A 17,799-nucleotide genomic window follows, 5' to 3' on the forward strand; every position below is an offset into this window, starting at 1 on the left:
AGATGAAGTTTACCTGAACTTTGGGCGCCTGAAATGTGGCTGACCGATACAGTAGCAAAGTGCTCCCCCACTTTGGCAGAGGTGAGAGATGACCTCAAGAACGGTCATGTTTCAGCACTCTCTCGCTGGATCTTGTGTTGGTTAGACCTGTCTTAGGTGTGCTCCGTAAAGATAAAAGAGTGCAGCAAATGGTATGCATGTGAAATACTTAAGAGTAGTTTGGAATAATTGTTTCTCTATTCCAGGAACTTTTGGGGGGAGAATTAAATGACAGGCAGGTAATATTAAGGGGATCGAAGTAATCTTCAGAAGTGACCAATGGTCAAAGTGAAACCACGTGTAGCATTAAGTTGAAATACTTGCGAGTGCTAGTACTAAGTTGAAATACTTCCGAGTGCTAAAGTTAAACTGAATTACTGGCGTGTGTACTATAAGGACTTGAAATTAGAGACGAGTACTTCCACGTGGTGAGTACTGTGTGAGTCTCAATCTGTGTATGAGACAAAAGGATAAAGAGAAGTACTCGTCCATGGTATCAGTTAATGACTCACGTGTGTGACGAATATGTTCTTAATATTTCTTTGCGTGTTATATTTCCGTGTGACACTGGATTCAAGCTCTAATACTCTGAGAGAGAAGCAAGGTGAGCCAGCCGTCTATACAGCAACGCCACTTGGCTTGCATTGCACAGGAAGACGTTCATATATCCTCCAGAGTTCGTAGTAGGAAAGAAAAGTTACGAAGTGGGGTAGTGTCGTGTGAAACTGGGATGAATACTAATTGAAGTGGGAAAGCTGAAAGGGAAGTGAGTCTAACGTTGTCACTATTCTTTGTGATGTATGTTGCCAGTGTGATGTATTTCATGTAATTTAAGTATGTGTGGTTTGCATGGGGAAGTAACAAGATAGGTTCAGAGGCAGTGGGTCATGCATGTTCCTTTTTGTACCGCTCGGTCTGGAGGAAGTTTTCGTGATGATGGGTGTGACAGACGAAGTGTGAGATATAGCAAAAGATCCACCATCCTATCCAGAAAGTGTACTGTAGCGTTAAATAATTACGAGATCATAAGATAGAGAATCACCAATGCAAAGCCATGCCCACTGGGCGGAGTTTCTCATGTGTAATTGTTGCATAAAATGTAATGGTGTGTTAAATCTTGGAATAATAATATAGTTTATCGGAATAAGAAGGTTAGTGAAAAGAATAAGATTGGTGGCCTTGTTCTTCGATAGTGTGTAGTCATGATACCCAGAATTTATAATGTTGCGCCATTCATATTCAGTGTGATGGCCACGTGTTGGTCCAAGCCGTTGGGTAAGAAAGAAAATTTGGTATTGCCATAACGTAGTGAACAATCAGAGTTGTGTAAATTACTAGTAGTCAGACGTACGTTATCCGTTTCCGTAGCGTAATATTCAAACAGGAGAATAATGTGTAGCTTAATTGTGGGTACTAGGGCTCATAATCATTCATTGCGAAATATGAATAAGTCCACTCGCTTGGCAGACTACTCATCTTGCAGGCCTGACTGCTTGGTGCCACAGTATGAGCAAGGCATGTGGGTGCCTCTAAATCTATACTTGGTTTACGATTGCAATGATTTGGGAACTTTCATATCGGCTGCTTGGTGAAGAGATTACAACCTGGATCTCTGCTTTGTGTTCCAGGAATGCAGATGGTACCCAGGGCCTATATCCAGAGAGGTCATACCTAGCTTCCCCAGACAGCCAGCACAGACCAGTAATCCTTGATATGAGGCTCTCCGACCCAATAGCGAGATCTGTACCATGACCCTGTTGAAATTTCCGCAGGGATGATTGGCGGAGTTTTTCTGACCACCTAGATAAATATATCTGGTTTTTTTTCATTTTTTTCACCAGAACCATAAATTGCCCTCGATTCTTTGGGGCTGCTGCTGAGAAGTTTATCGATCGTGGTTGCAGAAAGGAATATACACCACACTGGAATGAACATTGTGAACAATTTTATGAACAGTGATATTGCAGATGACCTCCTCCATAGTCTTGACTCTGCTAAAAGAGTGCAATGGTGTGAGATGGTAGAAAATGTAAACTTCAGACAGTCAAGTAGAAAGGAATGGAGCCTTCTGCGTAAGCTTAACGGAGCCTCGAATAAACCTGGGCAGAAACTTGGTATTTCAGGTAACCAAATTGCTAACCATATAGTTGAAATTGTAAGTAGGCAGTTTAGGTTTTTATATTGGTAACGCCACATAGCGCTCTGTATGAAAATCACTGGCTGTGCTGTGTGCAGTCTGTGGCTGGTTTGCATTGTTGTTAGCCATTGTAGTGTTGGGCAGCTGGACGTGAACAGCGTGTAGCGTTGCGCAGTTGGAGGTGAGCCGCCAGCAGTGGTGGATGTGGGGAGAGAAATGGCGGAATTTTGAAATTTGTAAGACTGGATGTCATGAACTGCTATATACATTATGACTTTTGAACACTATTAAGGTAAATACATTGTTTGTTCTCTATCAAAATCTTTCTTTTGCTAACTGTGCCTATCAGTAGCTAGTGCCTTCAGTAGTTTGAATCTTTTATTTAGCTGGCAGTAGTGGCGCTCACTGTATTGCAGTAGTTCGAGTAACGAAGATTTTTGGTGAGGTAAGTGATTTGTGAAAGGCATAGGTTAATGTTAGTCAGGGCCATTCTTTTGTAGGGATTTTTGAAAGTCAGATTGCGTTGTGAAAAAAAAATATTGTGTGTCAGTTTAAGCACAGTCATGTATAATTTTTCTAAGGGGACGTTACATATGTCGACCCTTAGCCGAGTATACCTCACTGGAATCTTCTGATTTTGTCTTGTAGTTTGTGTAATTAGTGTAGCTTTTGTTTATTGCTAGCGCTTAATTGTAGAGAGAATCTCCTTTGTAGTCGCAGTCTTTCATTGTTGTACAGTAAAACAGTTGTGGCATGCATGTAGATTTGCACCAAGTATTTCGCAGCTGCGCTTGCAATTAACTAGATATTATTTTCAGTGCTATGTTAATGTGTTCTCTTAATTTTGCTCTTCAAATTGTGCTTTTCTATGTTATCGTGTGAAATATTGCGACAATAATGGCGTGTGAGAAACGTAACAGTAGGCTCCAAAGTAAACTGAGAAATAATAGTGACGACGAGCGTAGCTTATCAGCACCACTATGTAATGAATTAACATACATTCGAAGTAGTAATTTGGTCATTGTGCATAGGGAAATGGAGTGGTCGGCAAATAATGGTGTAGACAGTGAAACAAACAGTGAACAGGTAAGCATTATCGATCGATCGGTTGGCAACAGCTCACCTCAGGAATCCGAAATAACAGAACACAATGTTGCAAATACTGTACATTCAGGTTTTGGGTCCTCGCCGTTTTCTCAAATGAGTCAAGACACATTTTCTGCTTCTCAAAATGCGAATGTTGCCGGTGAAAATGCACTGCCAAAATGCATAGAGAAACAGATTCCAGACACTAATACATTATTATTGCAATCAATGCAACAAATGAAAAAAAAAACAGAGACAAACAGAGCAAAAGCTTCAAAAGTTAGACACAATGGAACAAAATCTTCAAAAGTTAGACACAATGGAACAAAATCTTCAAAAGTTAGACACAATGGAACAACACCAGAGACAAACACAGCAACAGTTAGACGCAGTGGAAAAAAATCTTCAAAAGTTAGACACCACACTTGAACAAACACGTGAAGATTTAACTTCTGAGTTACATAAAATGGAATCGAAATGTCAAAAAGTCTGTAATGACGTAAAAAAAACAAATTTGTGAGCATTTCCAATCTATTTTTTTTTGCGTCATGAAAATTCATTACAGAATCACGAAGCAGCCATAAAGAAACTGCAAACTATAGTTTATGAAAATCACGACACCTTGCAAGCTAAAATTGACTCAGTTGCATCTACCGATTCGGTTACGCAACTTGCAAAAACTCAGGAAAACGTTAAGGGCACAGTAGATACTCTGAAAATTGGTTCAGAAAGACACATGGAGGAAATTAGTTCATTATCAGAGAAAGTAGTTGAACTTTCAGATCAGCTAAATAATTTATCTACAAAGGTAGATGATAATCTGAATGACACAAAACCGGTAGTCTTTAATGACACAGAAGAGTGCGAACAAATTAGGAAATTCAAACAAAATCAGAATCAAATTAATACGCAACACCAAAGAGAAATCCGGGAAGTACAAGATCAGTTGACACAGGTAATACAGGAACTACATATTTTAGAGGACACTCGCGCTCCAATGCGGGAAGTGGGACATAGAAATAAGGAACAGCCACTAAATAATAACACAGGGCGCTTCGGAAATTATGAAAGAAATTGGCTAGGTATACCGAATTTTGAGATGGAACCGCCGAAACGACGTAACAATGACCGACATGCGACTCCCCGACATGATGATTTTTGACTGTAAGCTTCTTATTACTACACGTACATTCAAAACATTTAAAATTCCGGCAACGACATTCATCCACAAGCGTGTCTTCATCAATTCTCTCATTGTTTTCCTCCCAACTGGTCATAGAGCACAGATTAGAATTTACGTGTGGCTGTTAGAGAATGAACCAGCTGTAAGAATGAGATTGGTCATTCACGATTGCCACAGTGAAGGATAATTTTATCATGCCTTCCTCTCAGCATATTGGTCTCAAGCTACACAAGACCGAGTAAAACATAACATCATAATGATGAAACATTTCGAACAATCTGAATTTTCCAGTCTTGTGAAATATTTTGAAGACATGTTGCACAAGAATCAGTACCTGTCAAACCCATACAGCCCCTCAGAACTCATCCGCATTTGCTTAACTAAATTACCTGAACATTTACAACACATTATTTTGGCAGGACGTTGCAAAGACGACATTGAAGCTTTTCAGGGACTGTTACAAGAACTGGAAATTGACATTGACAATTGCGGAACGCGAAAACAGGAGCACAACAATTACAGGTCACATATGTCACAATTCCGCGATGAAAGAAATAATAACTGAATACGACAAGGCTATTCTCACAACACAAACCGTGACCAAAACAGACACCACCCATATGACAACCGTTGGCAGAGTAGTAATAATTACAGGGAAAGATCAATTCTCTGTGGTAGTGACTATCACAGAGACAATCAGAGAAACAGACAAAATCGGAACCAAAGTAAGTATTATCAAGGGAGACAGAATAACTTTATACGCAACTGTCCAGTGTGTAGTTACGATTCCGGGAGAAATTCTCCACCATGTGACCGACAAGAAAGAAACTATGGAATCTACCGACATGACCACAGACGATAGCGGTCCAGTGCGTAGTTACGATTCTGGGAGAAATTCTCCACCATGTGACCGACAAGAAAGAAACTATGGAATCTACCGACATGACGACAGACGATATGATCGTAAAGACAGACCTGAATTGCATCAGAACTGGCGGGAATCCAACAGGGCAGGACCCTCTCGACAAGGTGAATTTGTAGAAGATAGGTCTCCAAATCCCAATAACGACACCCGCCATCAAAGAGACAATAAGCATTGACTCATACCGCTGGCAGCCACAAAACCTACTTATGAAACTGACGACAGCTGCCGTAGCTAGTAATTACGTAAAAATGGAAGACATTAGGGACATCTTACTCCAGGAACACGACGTAAAACATAACAACATTGCATATCCTGTGATTCACACTACAGTAAATGACGTAAAATTTACGGCAGTACTTGATCTGACGGTCCCATTTCAGTAATTAGTGAAACAGCCTTTAGCAAATGCAACACATCGAACGATTGCCCCACACGTCCGTTACGTAAGATTAAATTACGAGTTGCAAACGTGGGAAAAAGTGTAGTTGTACGCCAGCAAACCAACGTAGAATTCTTTTGTCAAAGCCACAACTTCTCTATGAACTTTCTTATTGTTCCATTATTGTCAACGGAAATTATATTGGGAGTAGACTTTTTTATTGAATACAAAGCAATTTTAAACTTTCACAATGCTGAAATAACTTTAGAGAAAGAAGGTAAGTCAATAGCTTTGAAATTTGAAGATTGGCTCTCAAACCATGACGAAGAAATTAATCGGCTTTACCTCCTGTTAGACAACAGTTCGGAATTTTCGACGGAACTAGACACTAACAATCACTCTGCAACTACTGACAGGGATGATATCGACGACTTATTTGAAACTAATGCGTTAATTCAGAATAAAATCCAAACAATTGAAAATTGTAATGACACTGATAGGCAGAACCTTTTTGAGATTTTACAAGCACATTCCACAGTTTTTACTCACAAAACAGGAACAATCAAGGGATTTGAATACCAATTTCGTGTTCGTGTTGTTATTGTTGTTGTTGTGGTCTTCAGTCCTGAAACTGGTTTGATGCAGCTCTCCATGCTACTCTATCCTATGCAAGCTTCTTCATCTCCCAGTACCTACTGCAACCTACATCCTTCTGAATCTGCTTAGTGTAGTCATCTCTTGGTCTCCCTCTACGATTTTTACCCTCCACGCTGCCCTCCAATACTAAATTGGTGATCCCTTGATGCCTCAGAACATGTCCTACCAACCGATCCCTTCTTCTGGTCAAGTTGTGCCACAAACTTCTCTTCTCCCCAATCCGATTCAATACTTCCTCATTAGTTATGTGATCTACCCATCTAATCTTCAGCATTCTTCTGTAGCACCACATTTCGAAAGCTTCTATTCTCTTCTTGTCCAAACTATTTATCGTCCATGATTCACTTCCATACATGGCTACAGTCCACACAAATACTTTCAGAAATGACTTCCTGACACTTAAATCTATACTCGATGTTAACAAACTTCTCTTCTTCAGAAACGCTTTCCTTGCCATTGCCAGTCTACATTTTATATCCTCTCTACTTCGACCATCATCAGTTATTTTGCTCCCCAAATAGCAAAACTCCTTTACTACTTGAAGTGTCTCACTTCCTAATCTAATTCCCTCAGCATCACCCGACTTGATTCGACTACATTCCATTATCCTCGTTTTGCTTTTGTTGATGGTCATCTTATATCCTCCATTCAAGACACTATCCATTCCGTTCAACTGCTCTTCCAAGTCCTTTGCTGTCTCTGACAGAATTACGATGTCATCGGCGAACCTCAAAGTTTTTATTTCTTCTCCATGGACTTTAATACCTACTCCGAATTTTTCTTTTGTTTCCTTCACTGCTTGCTCAATATACAGATTGAATAACATCGGGGATAGACTACAGCCTTGTCTCACACCCTTCCCCACCACTGCTTCCCTTTCATGTCCCTCGACTCTTATAACTGCCATCTGGTTTCTGTACAAATTGTAAATAGCCTTTCGCTCCCTGTATTTTACCCCTGCCACCTGCATAATTTTAAAGAGAGTATTCCAGTCAACATTGTCAAAAGCTTTCTCTAAGTCTACAAATGCTAGAAACGTAGGTTTGCCCTTCCTTAATCTAGCTTCTAAGATAAGTCGTAGGGTCAGTATTGCCTCACGTGTTCCAACATTTCTACGGAATCCAAACTGATCTTCCCCGAGTTCGGCTTCTACTAGTTCTTCCATTCGTCTGTAAAGAACTCGCGTTAGTATTTTGCAGCTGTGACTTATTAAACTGATAGTTCGATAATTTTCACATCTGTCAACACCTGCTTTCTTTGGGATTGGAATTATTATATTCTTCTTGAAGTCTGAGGGTATTTCGCCTGTCTCATACATCTTGCTCACCAGATGGTAGAGTTTTGTCAGGACTGGCTCTCCCGAGGCCGTCAGTAGTTCCAATGGAATGTTGTCTACTCCAGGGGCCTTGTTTCGACTCAGGTGTTTCAGTGCTCTGTCAAACTCTTCACGCAGTATCGTATCTCCCATTTCATCTTCATGTACATCCTCTTCCATTTCCATAATATTGTCCTCAAGTACATCGTCCTTGTATAGACCCTCTATATACTCCTTCCACCTTTCTGCTTTCCCTTCTTTGGTTAGAACTGGGTTTCCATCTGAGCTCTTAATATTCATACAAGTGGTCCTCTTTTCTCCAAAGGTCTCTTTAATTTTCCTGTAGGCAGTATCTATCTTACCCCTAGTGAGATAAGCCTCTACATCCTTACATTTGTCCTCTAGCCATCCCTGCTTAGCCATTTTGCACTTCCTGTCGATGTCATTTTTGAGACGTTTGTATTCCTTTTTGCCTGCTTCATTTGCTGCATTTTTATATTTTCTCCTTTCATCAATTAAATTCAATATTTCTTCTGTTACCCAAGGATTTCTACTAGCCCCCGTCTTTTTACCTACTTTATCCTTCCAGCACATTATAGGGACCGTGTTAGAACAGAAATTCAATCTATGCTTGACGAGGGCATTATTGAGCCTGCAGTTAGCTCATACAACAATCCATTACATGTTGTTGAGAAGAAAAATGGATCGATCAGGCTTGTCTTAGATTCGAGACAAATCAATACTATCATCATTCTTGAAACAGACAGGCTGCAAACGTTGGAAGATCTTCTTCAAAATTTTAATGGTGTAAAAGTGTTGTCTTCTATCGATCTCAGATCCAGCTTTTATCAGATCGAACTTCATCCAGAATGTAGAAAGTACACCATTTTTCTTTGTTTCAGCGTTTGTTATCAATTTCGGAAACTTCCTTTTGGTTTGAACATTTCTTCTACAGCGTTCATTCGCGGACTAAATTCCATATTACCTGATTTCTTAAAACTGTGGATGGTATTCTAATAGCAGAAGCCTCATGGGAAGAAGATAATCGTATCCTCAACAATGTGTAACGTATTTTTGCAGAATCTGTAATTACAGTTAACTTGGAAAAGTCTGAATTCGGTAGGACGAAGGTGAAGTTTTTCGGACATATTATTTCTTCTGAAGGCATTCAGCTGGATCCTGAGAAGTTAGAAACAATCAGAGCCATTTCAGTTCCATCCACAAAAAAGTCTGCAGTTTTCTAGGTCTCGTAAATTTTTACCGTCGTTTTCTGAATATGAAAATTCTAGTTACACCAAAACTTTGTTCTCTCACTGGAAAAAATACTATTTGGAACTGGGACGAACAAGCACAGTTGGAATTCAATTCTTTGAAAGAATCACTACTTAACGCGCCAATACTAGCTCATCCAGATCTGTCACAAGATTTCTGCTTTAGCACGGATTCTTCTAAAGTCGGTCTTGGTGCCCATTTATTTCAAGAAGCCACAGAAAATGACACTACTGTTCAGAAAAACATTGCTTTTGCTAGCCGATTGCTAACAAAATCTGAAAAAAATTATTCCGTTACTGAATAAGAAGATTTAGCTATCGTTTGGGCATTTAACAAATGCCGTTTCTTTCTTTCTGGTAAGCACGTAAAAGTATACAGTGATCATCGTGCATTACAATTTCTTATGTCTTCAAAATTAAATCATGACAGGTTAAAACGTTGGGCATTGTTTCTGCAAGAATTCGACTTCACAATAGTCTACATTCCCGGCAAGGAGAACATTGTTGCGGACGCACTATCACGCGCAACGGCTTTGCTTGAGAAAAGTAACACAGAAGGCAACCTCGAAAAAAATTTCAGTATTCTTTACATTCAGAAAGTCGCCTTTGAAGTCTTCATCACCTCCTCTTTGAAGGACATTGCTCATGAATAAGATAAAGATCTGACTTGGAAAGACATCAAAAGTAAGTGGCATGAAAAGACGCACACTCAGATTCGGCATTATTATCTGGTTAGAAACAACATACTCTTCAAACGTTGCACTGTTGATGACAAACTATGGGTACTTTGCATTCCAGACTATTTTGTTAATAAGCTCATTTGGTACATTCATTTCAGCTACGCACATTTTGGTCCACGAAAATGTTATCATGTTCTTCGAACAACTTGTTATTTTAACAATATGGAAAAGAGAATTCGAAGAGTCTTGACTATTTGTAAACTTTGTCAAAAGGCGAAACCATCTATTATCTCACATCGTGCTCTGTTGTTTCCTATCATTCCTTTTAAATTAAAAGAATTTGCTGCTGTTGATGTCTTGGGACCCCTTGTCAGAACATCGAATGAATTTTCGTACGTTCCAGTCGCTGTTGAACTTACTTCAAAATTTGTTTGTTTCACTCCGTTACATAAACCCACTGGACGGTCTGTATCCAACGCCATTGTTAAAAATTTCTTACGTGAAGTTGACCACATTGCTAAAGTCATTTCAGATTGCGGACCGCAATTCAGATCTGCTGTTTGGTCACGCAAGCTTCGGACCATAAAATCAAACCCGTTTTTATTTCATTGTACTCACCACATTGTAACCAGTCTGAACGGATTTTGAAAGAAACCAATAAGCTTTGCAGACTTTATTGTCACAGAAAGCATCAGCATTGGAACAGATATTTACACTTATTTCAAAATGTGCTGAATGAAATGCCTCACGACTCCACTGCTTTACAACCTACTCTTGTACTGATGAATGAAGAACTACCGAACAGAATCAGAGAGCTTGTACCTTTCCCGAATACAGGTAGACTTCGACATAAAGACATAACTGATTTGCTATTAAAAATATAAAATCTGCAGCAGACAAAAGGAGAAAACTACACGGTAAAGCAAATGCAAAGAAATTATATATTGGTCACAAAGTTTTCATTAAAGCTCATTCATTGTCACATAAGAAGAAACACTTGAGTCACAAATTCTTTCTAGTTTACAATGGACCTTACAGAATCCGATGTATACCACATGATAATTGCATTGAAGTTGAAACTCTGCGTACTAGGAAGAGTAAACGTTACAACACATTTGACATGTAAAACCGTTTATTGAAAGATAATCTGCTTTTTAGCTTTGTCTTTGCCATAAAATTTTTCACTTCACGTTACTAGTATGCTTCGTCAGACTGAGTAACTGTTAACATGCAACAATGTTCTGAAGTTAACTATCTAGTATAGAACCTAGGGAACATATTTAGACAGTATTTACCAGTGCATTGTTATAGTGAACAAACGACACAGTGTTGTTGTGTGTGTACATTCCTGCTTGTTAGTTGCACGATTACGTATGACTATGAGGCTAACATACTTAGAACATATACTGGTACTGCTAATCAGATTTTAATGCAACATTTTGGTTTACTTGAAGAAACATTCTGGATTTAAAGTACTTTCTGTGAGATACCAGATGACACAGTGGCTAGTTTACGTGACGGCTACACGATTTTATTACGATGCTACTAATGAATGACAATTTACAATGTTGCTTTTCCGTGTATCTGTTTTATATCTGCACAATTTTTCTGAATTCTTCTGGAAATTAAACATGTTTTAGTAGTAATTTTTGTGGTATAGCTACAATGAGACAGCCTTTTCCGTAGCACAACAATGTGTTACAGCACAGTACTTTCTTCATCACGGCAATAAGCGTGATAAGTAAGATATCTATATGCAAAGCATTTCACTTTTTTTATCATGAGGTAAGTACATTGACTTCTGCAGAACTTAGCTTTCGGAGGACGATAACTACGACACTTCTACAGAGATTATCTTACAACAAGACGCACAGTTTAGCGCTACAGGACACGCATTTGAGTGATTAATTTTGTACTTAAACCATTTATTTTTCAAGATTTTTGAATTACTGTACAACGAAAGTTTTCCATGATACATTTCATTCCATTGCTGTAATCTATAACACCTGAGGGTATAATTACATTAATCCTCAGGGGCTACACGCTTACTTTGTGTACCATGTGTTTGGCAAGCACAAGGAGCCCTAGCTAATATGGTATTTGCTTATACAACTTTACACATCGGTACCATATTTCTCTAACACATAAATTACACAGCTATCTGATCATTTAACTGAGAGATAGACATTTTTTTTATTACGTCAGGGACACATGTTTGCGCAGTTACACAGTTGGATAATTTCACACTTATGAAATTGTATTTTGTCTGTACTTTGTGAAATGTTGATATTTTTTCGGAACCGTTGTGATACTATGAGAGCTTTGAATTATGTATTTGGTATGGATCTTGATTTTTAAAGTATGTTTCAGGTAGATGACACTATTGAAATGAGCAGAGATTTTTTTTTAGGTTTTGAAATTATTGCAGAAAGCTACAACGTTTTTGAGATTTGGCTGAGGTGTTATGGTGTTATTATTACGACGATGACGTATATTATGCTTTTGAGGTATGTTTATCATCAATAAGCTGATGCTAAATGAGGAATTTGATTATGCTATGTATTTGTTTTGATGAAATTTTGAAGAAGTGTGTACGAATATGAATATGTGTAATAAGGTAAGGCATTATGAGTAGTGGTTAGGGACTCTAATTTGTGAAAAAGGACGTTGGAAACCAAGAATCTTACTTTAAGAGATGTGAAATGTGTGTAAATACGGGAATGTATCACAATGCCAGCGAAAATTTTTTGGTCACTGTTATATTTACAGGATTTTGTTTCTACAGATTTGCAATGCAAATTCTCGACCTGTGAAATGTTTATATGAGACTGTCACCGTAGTACAACCTGTGTCAAAAATATTTCAGTAAAAGTGACCACCTTCATGTAATGCGTCGTGAGCACCCAGCTGCACGACAGTCGCCTGGAAAAAAAAGCCATTAGTGTGTGTCTTTCAGAGGCACAGGTGGAAAAAAAGGAGGCCATTATACTCGATATTGACATTTCTTTGTAGAAGGCATCACAAATACGACATGCTCAAACTTGAAAACATATGATTATACTGTGGAGCTCTTAATTTATGATATTTACTAGAATGCCTAATGAAATGATGAGAAACATTTTACATCTATTGTCTTTCTAGTTGAGAGATTGCTCATTTTGTTTCATATCTGGTTTCCAGCTGTGTTTCAGCATTGGTTTTATAAAATTAAATTAAATACATTTGCTAATGTGAACACTTTCTGCCAACAGATCTATTAAATAATAATTTTATGATCCACATTCTTCGAAAAAGGAGCACTTGGAATAGAAAGAACAATAAGAAGGGACTAATAACAGTAACTGCATACATAATTTTTTTTCAACTACTCGGTAATTTTTTATAGAATAAGTTTTTGTAGTGCACAACTTTAATGACATAGATATTAAGATGTGAATAGACATTTCCCTTTTCTGCATTGTTGTCTTTAGTGTAATATTTTTTCTACTTGAGCTTTGTCACATTTAGATGTAAGTTATTGCATTTACTGCTGCTGTTTGCCAGGTATAATGTTACTGAATTTGACTTTGTATTACTCTATTAAGCCAGTTTTACTACGGATTTATTTTTCTTGTTTGCTGCACATTGCCTTATATTAGTTGTAATATTGCATTTTTTTGCTAATTTATGCTGCTTGCTTTGCCAATTTGCATTTTTTGTCATTGCTGTTTGTGTTAATTGTTTTGTACTGCTGCATTGCCTCATCCCTTAGCATATATATCTGGGCTCAGTAGATTTAAGTTAGCTTAAGATGGGGTAGGCTATATGAGAGAACGAGTTGTGATGAATTGGAAGAAATACATTGAGAAGCTATAAGAAAAAGGTTTGGCCAAAAAAAGTATTTTGAAAGAGGATATGAACAAAAAATTAGGGTTTAGGGACAACAGGTTTAGGTAGGATTTTCTTGGAAATAAATGATGAGGTAAGAGAATGGAAAATGAATAATGAGGTAAGAAATATGTGAACATGTAAATACAGAAAGCATACTTGGATCGGATTTTTTTGGTGGAAACAAATGTTGAAATAAGATGAAAGATCTATGGATTGAAGTTTTGGGTTGGACTGCAATACCAAATGTTACACTGAAAACAAACCCTGTTCTTTTCTCCTGTGTTATTCTGCTATGTGTTTATGTATGCTTGTGTATCTGTCTTTTTCCTGTCTTTATGTGTTTAGCTAATAAGATTTATGTTATAGAATTTTTGAAATACTATGTTATTTTCTTTGTAAAGATGTTTAGACATTATTTATTCTGTTCTCTTTTAGTGCTCACGTGTGAAATTAATGTTTCGAAAACTATTCTCATTATTTTATATATTCAATTATGTCATACTTCTTGTAACACTGATGTGCTTGTTTATTTCTATTCTTTTGTAAAGCCTGTTTTACTACAAATGTTATCTGTATTGTTATGTTCTTTAATAATGTATTTTGTACCTTTGTTATTGTATTCTTATGTTATAAAATTGTAATTGACACCAGTTCATCAAATTAAGTAACTTGTAAGTTACATTTCACTGCACATGTTTCTGTTGGTCATAGTATATGGACAATATGTGACAAGTAGGGACTGTTAGTGTTTGCACGTGTGTTAATAATTCAGCAAGGGACTGGATAACAGCATTGCTGGTCCAAAGGACATTTCAAAAAAAAATTGTGAGTGCACAAGTGGTGGTTCATGGACTTGCTATATTATCTGCAAAACTCTTCGATGGTGTTTGTGCACCTGCACAGTCGCAACAGATGGCTGCTGGCCGTCTCTACAAGGACTACAGTGGGTCCGCATCTTTGATGGCCCACCAATACCATTATTTCTACAAGGACTGAAGTGGGTCTGCACCTTTAATGATCCAAAAATACCATTATTTCTTCAAGGACTGCAGTGGGTCTGCTCTGTGATGATCTACCTACCAATATTCTTCTAAAGGTTGACTTACTCTGCTGTGGGTTTGCTCTGTTGTGGCCCATTACCTGACTGCATGTCAAGAGTCAGCACTGTCTTTCCATTGGAAGGACAACACTACTTCTTCAAGACTGCATGGAAATCCACTACTCCATGTGCATTTTCTTTTACTGCTCAGACTTAAAAAAAACATGCCAATTTTACTGTGATGAACGATCAGCACTGTCTTTATGGACTTTGAGAAAATTTTAGCTTTTGACCAACATTGTATCAATAAGTGAGTGAATTTGATATCTTTGTTATAGTAATTATGAAAAAATTTTTCAAATCTGTATTGGCCACTGCCCAAAACAATTTGTAAAATTGTTTGTGGGGAGCATGGGGGCTATGTAAGTAGGCAGTTTAGGTTTTTATATTGGTAACGCCACATAGCGCTCTGTATGAAAATCACTGGCTGTGTTGTGTGCAGTCTGTGGCTGGTTTGCATTGTTGTTGGCCATTGTAGTGTTGGGCAGCTGGATGTGAACATCGCGTAGCGTTGCGCAGTTGGAAGTGAGCCACCAGCAGTGGTGGATGTGGGGAGAGAAATGGCGGAGTTTTGAAATTTGTAAGACTGGATGTCATGAACTGCTATATACATTATGACTTTTGAACACTATTAAGGTAAATACATTGTTTGTTCTCTATCAAAATCTTTCTTTTGCTAACTGTGCCTATCAGTAGCTAGTGCCTTCAGTAGTTTGAATCTTTTATTTAGCTGGCAGTAGTGGCGCTCGCTGTATTGCAGTAGTTCGAGTAACGATGATTTTTGGTGAGGTAAGTGATTTGTGAAAGGCATAGGTTAATGTTAGTCAGGGCCATTCTTTTGTAGGGATTTTTGAAAATCAGATTGCGTTGCGCAAAAAAATATTGTGTGTCAGTTTAAGCACAGTCTTGCATAATTGTTCTAAAGGGGCGTTTCAAAATGTCTAGATCATCAAGTGAGAAACAACATACCTCTAAAATAAACCAAGACCTCATCTCTCTAATAGCTCAGTGCCCAAACGAATCCAGTTTCTCTCCACCTTTTCCACTGACTGAATTGGACGAGGCCTTGAAAAAAACTAAACATGGTAAAGCACATGGATAATATAAATCCTGAATTTCTGATAAACATGGGTAATTGTGGGAAAAAATAGCTGAGCCGCTTCTTCTCCAACATCCTAGACAGTGGATCATTGCCTAACGAGCTAAAGAGTACAAAAATACCAGCAATTTTGAAACCAGGTAAACCGACTGACCACCCTCAAAGTTACAGACCAATTTCCCTTTTGAGCTGCTCATCTATAACAGAATTAGTGGCTTCATTCTGGGATATTTCGCAGCTGTGCAAACGGGTTTCAGGCCACATAGAAGTTGCTGCGACCAGGTACTGGTCCTAACAACTTTCATAGAGGCTGGTTACGAAGAAAACGTAAAGACTTCTGCTCCTTTGTGGAACTACTGTAGCATATGACACTGTGTGGAGAGAAGGGCTGACATACAAATTACTAAAAGCAATCTGACGAAGAACAACTCTAACTCTCGTCCAAACCACGATAAAAAAATAGATATTTCAGTGTTTACTTGGGAGAAAATGTGAGCAAGGAGAAGAAATTAAGTAATGGTTACCAAAGGGCTCTGTCTTAGCCTCCCTATTATTCAACCTATCTGTCTCCGATCTCCCCAGTACCAGGTCAACAAAATTCTGCTAATCAGACGATATTGCTCTTGCTTGTAGAAAAAAGGATCTTGGACAAGCGGAGACAATTCTCACAGAAGATCTAGCCGTTATGAGCGCCTGTTTTAGAAAGTGCGACTGAAAGCTAGTAGAAGTAAAACTGAAGTATGTTCATTCCATTGGAGAAACAAACAAGTTAATGCGGAGCTCAGAGCGAAACTTAACAGAAACACTCTTTGGCATAACAAGTACGCTAAGCACCTTGGTGTCATCCTTGACTGCACCCTTTCATATAGAAAACGTCTTGAAAATACGGCTCATCATCATCATCATTCATGACTGATTATGCCTTTCAGCGTTCAGTCTCGAGCATAGCCCCCCTTATAAAATTCTTCCACGATCCCATATTCAGTGCTAACATTGGTGCCTCTTCTGATGTTAAACCTATTACTTCAAAATCATTCTTAACCAAATCCAGGTACCTTCTCCTTGGTCTGCCCCGACTCTTCCTACTCTCTGCTGCTGAACCCATGAGTCTCTTGGATAACCTTGCTTCTCCCATGCGTGTAACATGACCCCATCATCTAAGCCTGTTCGCCCTGACAGCTACATCTATAGAGTTCATTCCCAGTTTTTCTTTGATTTCCTCATTGTGGACACCCTCCTGCCATTGTTCCCATCTACTAGTATCTGCAATCATCCTAGCTACTTTCATATCCGTAACCTCAACCTTGTTCATAAGGTAACCTGAATCCACCCAGCTTTCGCTCCCATACAACAAAGTTGGTCGAAAGATAGAACGGTGCACATATAACTTAGTCTTGGTACTGACTTCCTTCTTGCAGAAGAGAGTAGATCGTAGCTGAGCGCTCACTGCATTAGCTTTCCTACATCTCGCTTCCAGTTCTTTCACTATGTTGCCATCCTGTGAGAATATGCATCCTAAGTACTTGAAACTGTCCACCTGTTCTAACTTTGTTCCTCCTATTTGGCACTCAATCCGTTTATATTTCTTTCCCACTGACATTACTTTCGTTTTGGAGATGCTAATCTTCACACCATAGTCCTTACATTTCTGATCTAGCTCTGAAATATTACTCTGCAACTTTCAATCGAATCTGCCATCACAACTAAGTCATCCGCATATGAAAGACTGCTTATTTTGTGTTCACATATCTTAATCTCACCCAGCCAGTCTATTGTTTTCAACATATGATCCATAAATAATATGAACAACAGTGGAGACAGGTTGCAGCCTTGTCTTACCCCTGAAACTACTCTGAACCACGAACTAAATTTACCGTCAACTCTAACTGCTGCCTGACTATCCATGTAAAGAGGTTTAATTGCTTGCAAAAGTTTGCCTCCTATTCCATAAAATACGGCTGCCAAGATAAAAACTCGTAACAATATTATTCTAACATTTTGGAGTGACAATTGGGATCCATATAATAGATTTTGTCTTGTCAACATAATCACTGTGGTC

This window comes from Schistocerca gregaria, chromosome 4, assembly GCF_023897955.1.
Source record: "Schistocerca gregaria isolate iqSchGreg1 chromosome 4, iqSchGreg1.2, whole genome shotgun sequence".
NCBI classification, from domain to species: domain Eukaryota; kingdom Metazoa; phylum Arthropoda; class Insecta; order Orthoptera; family Acrididae; genus Schistocerca; species Schistocerca gregaria.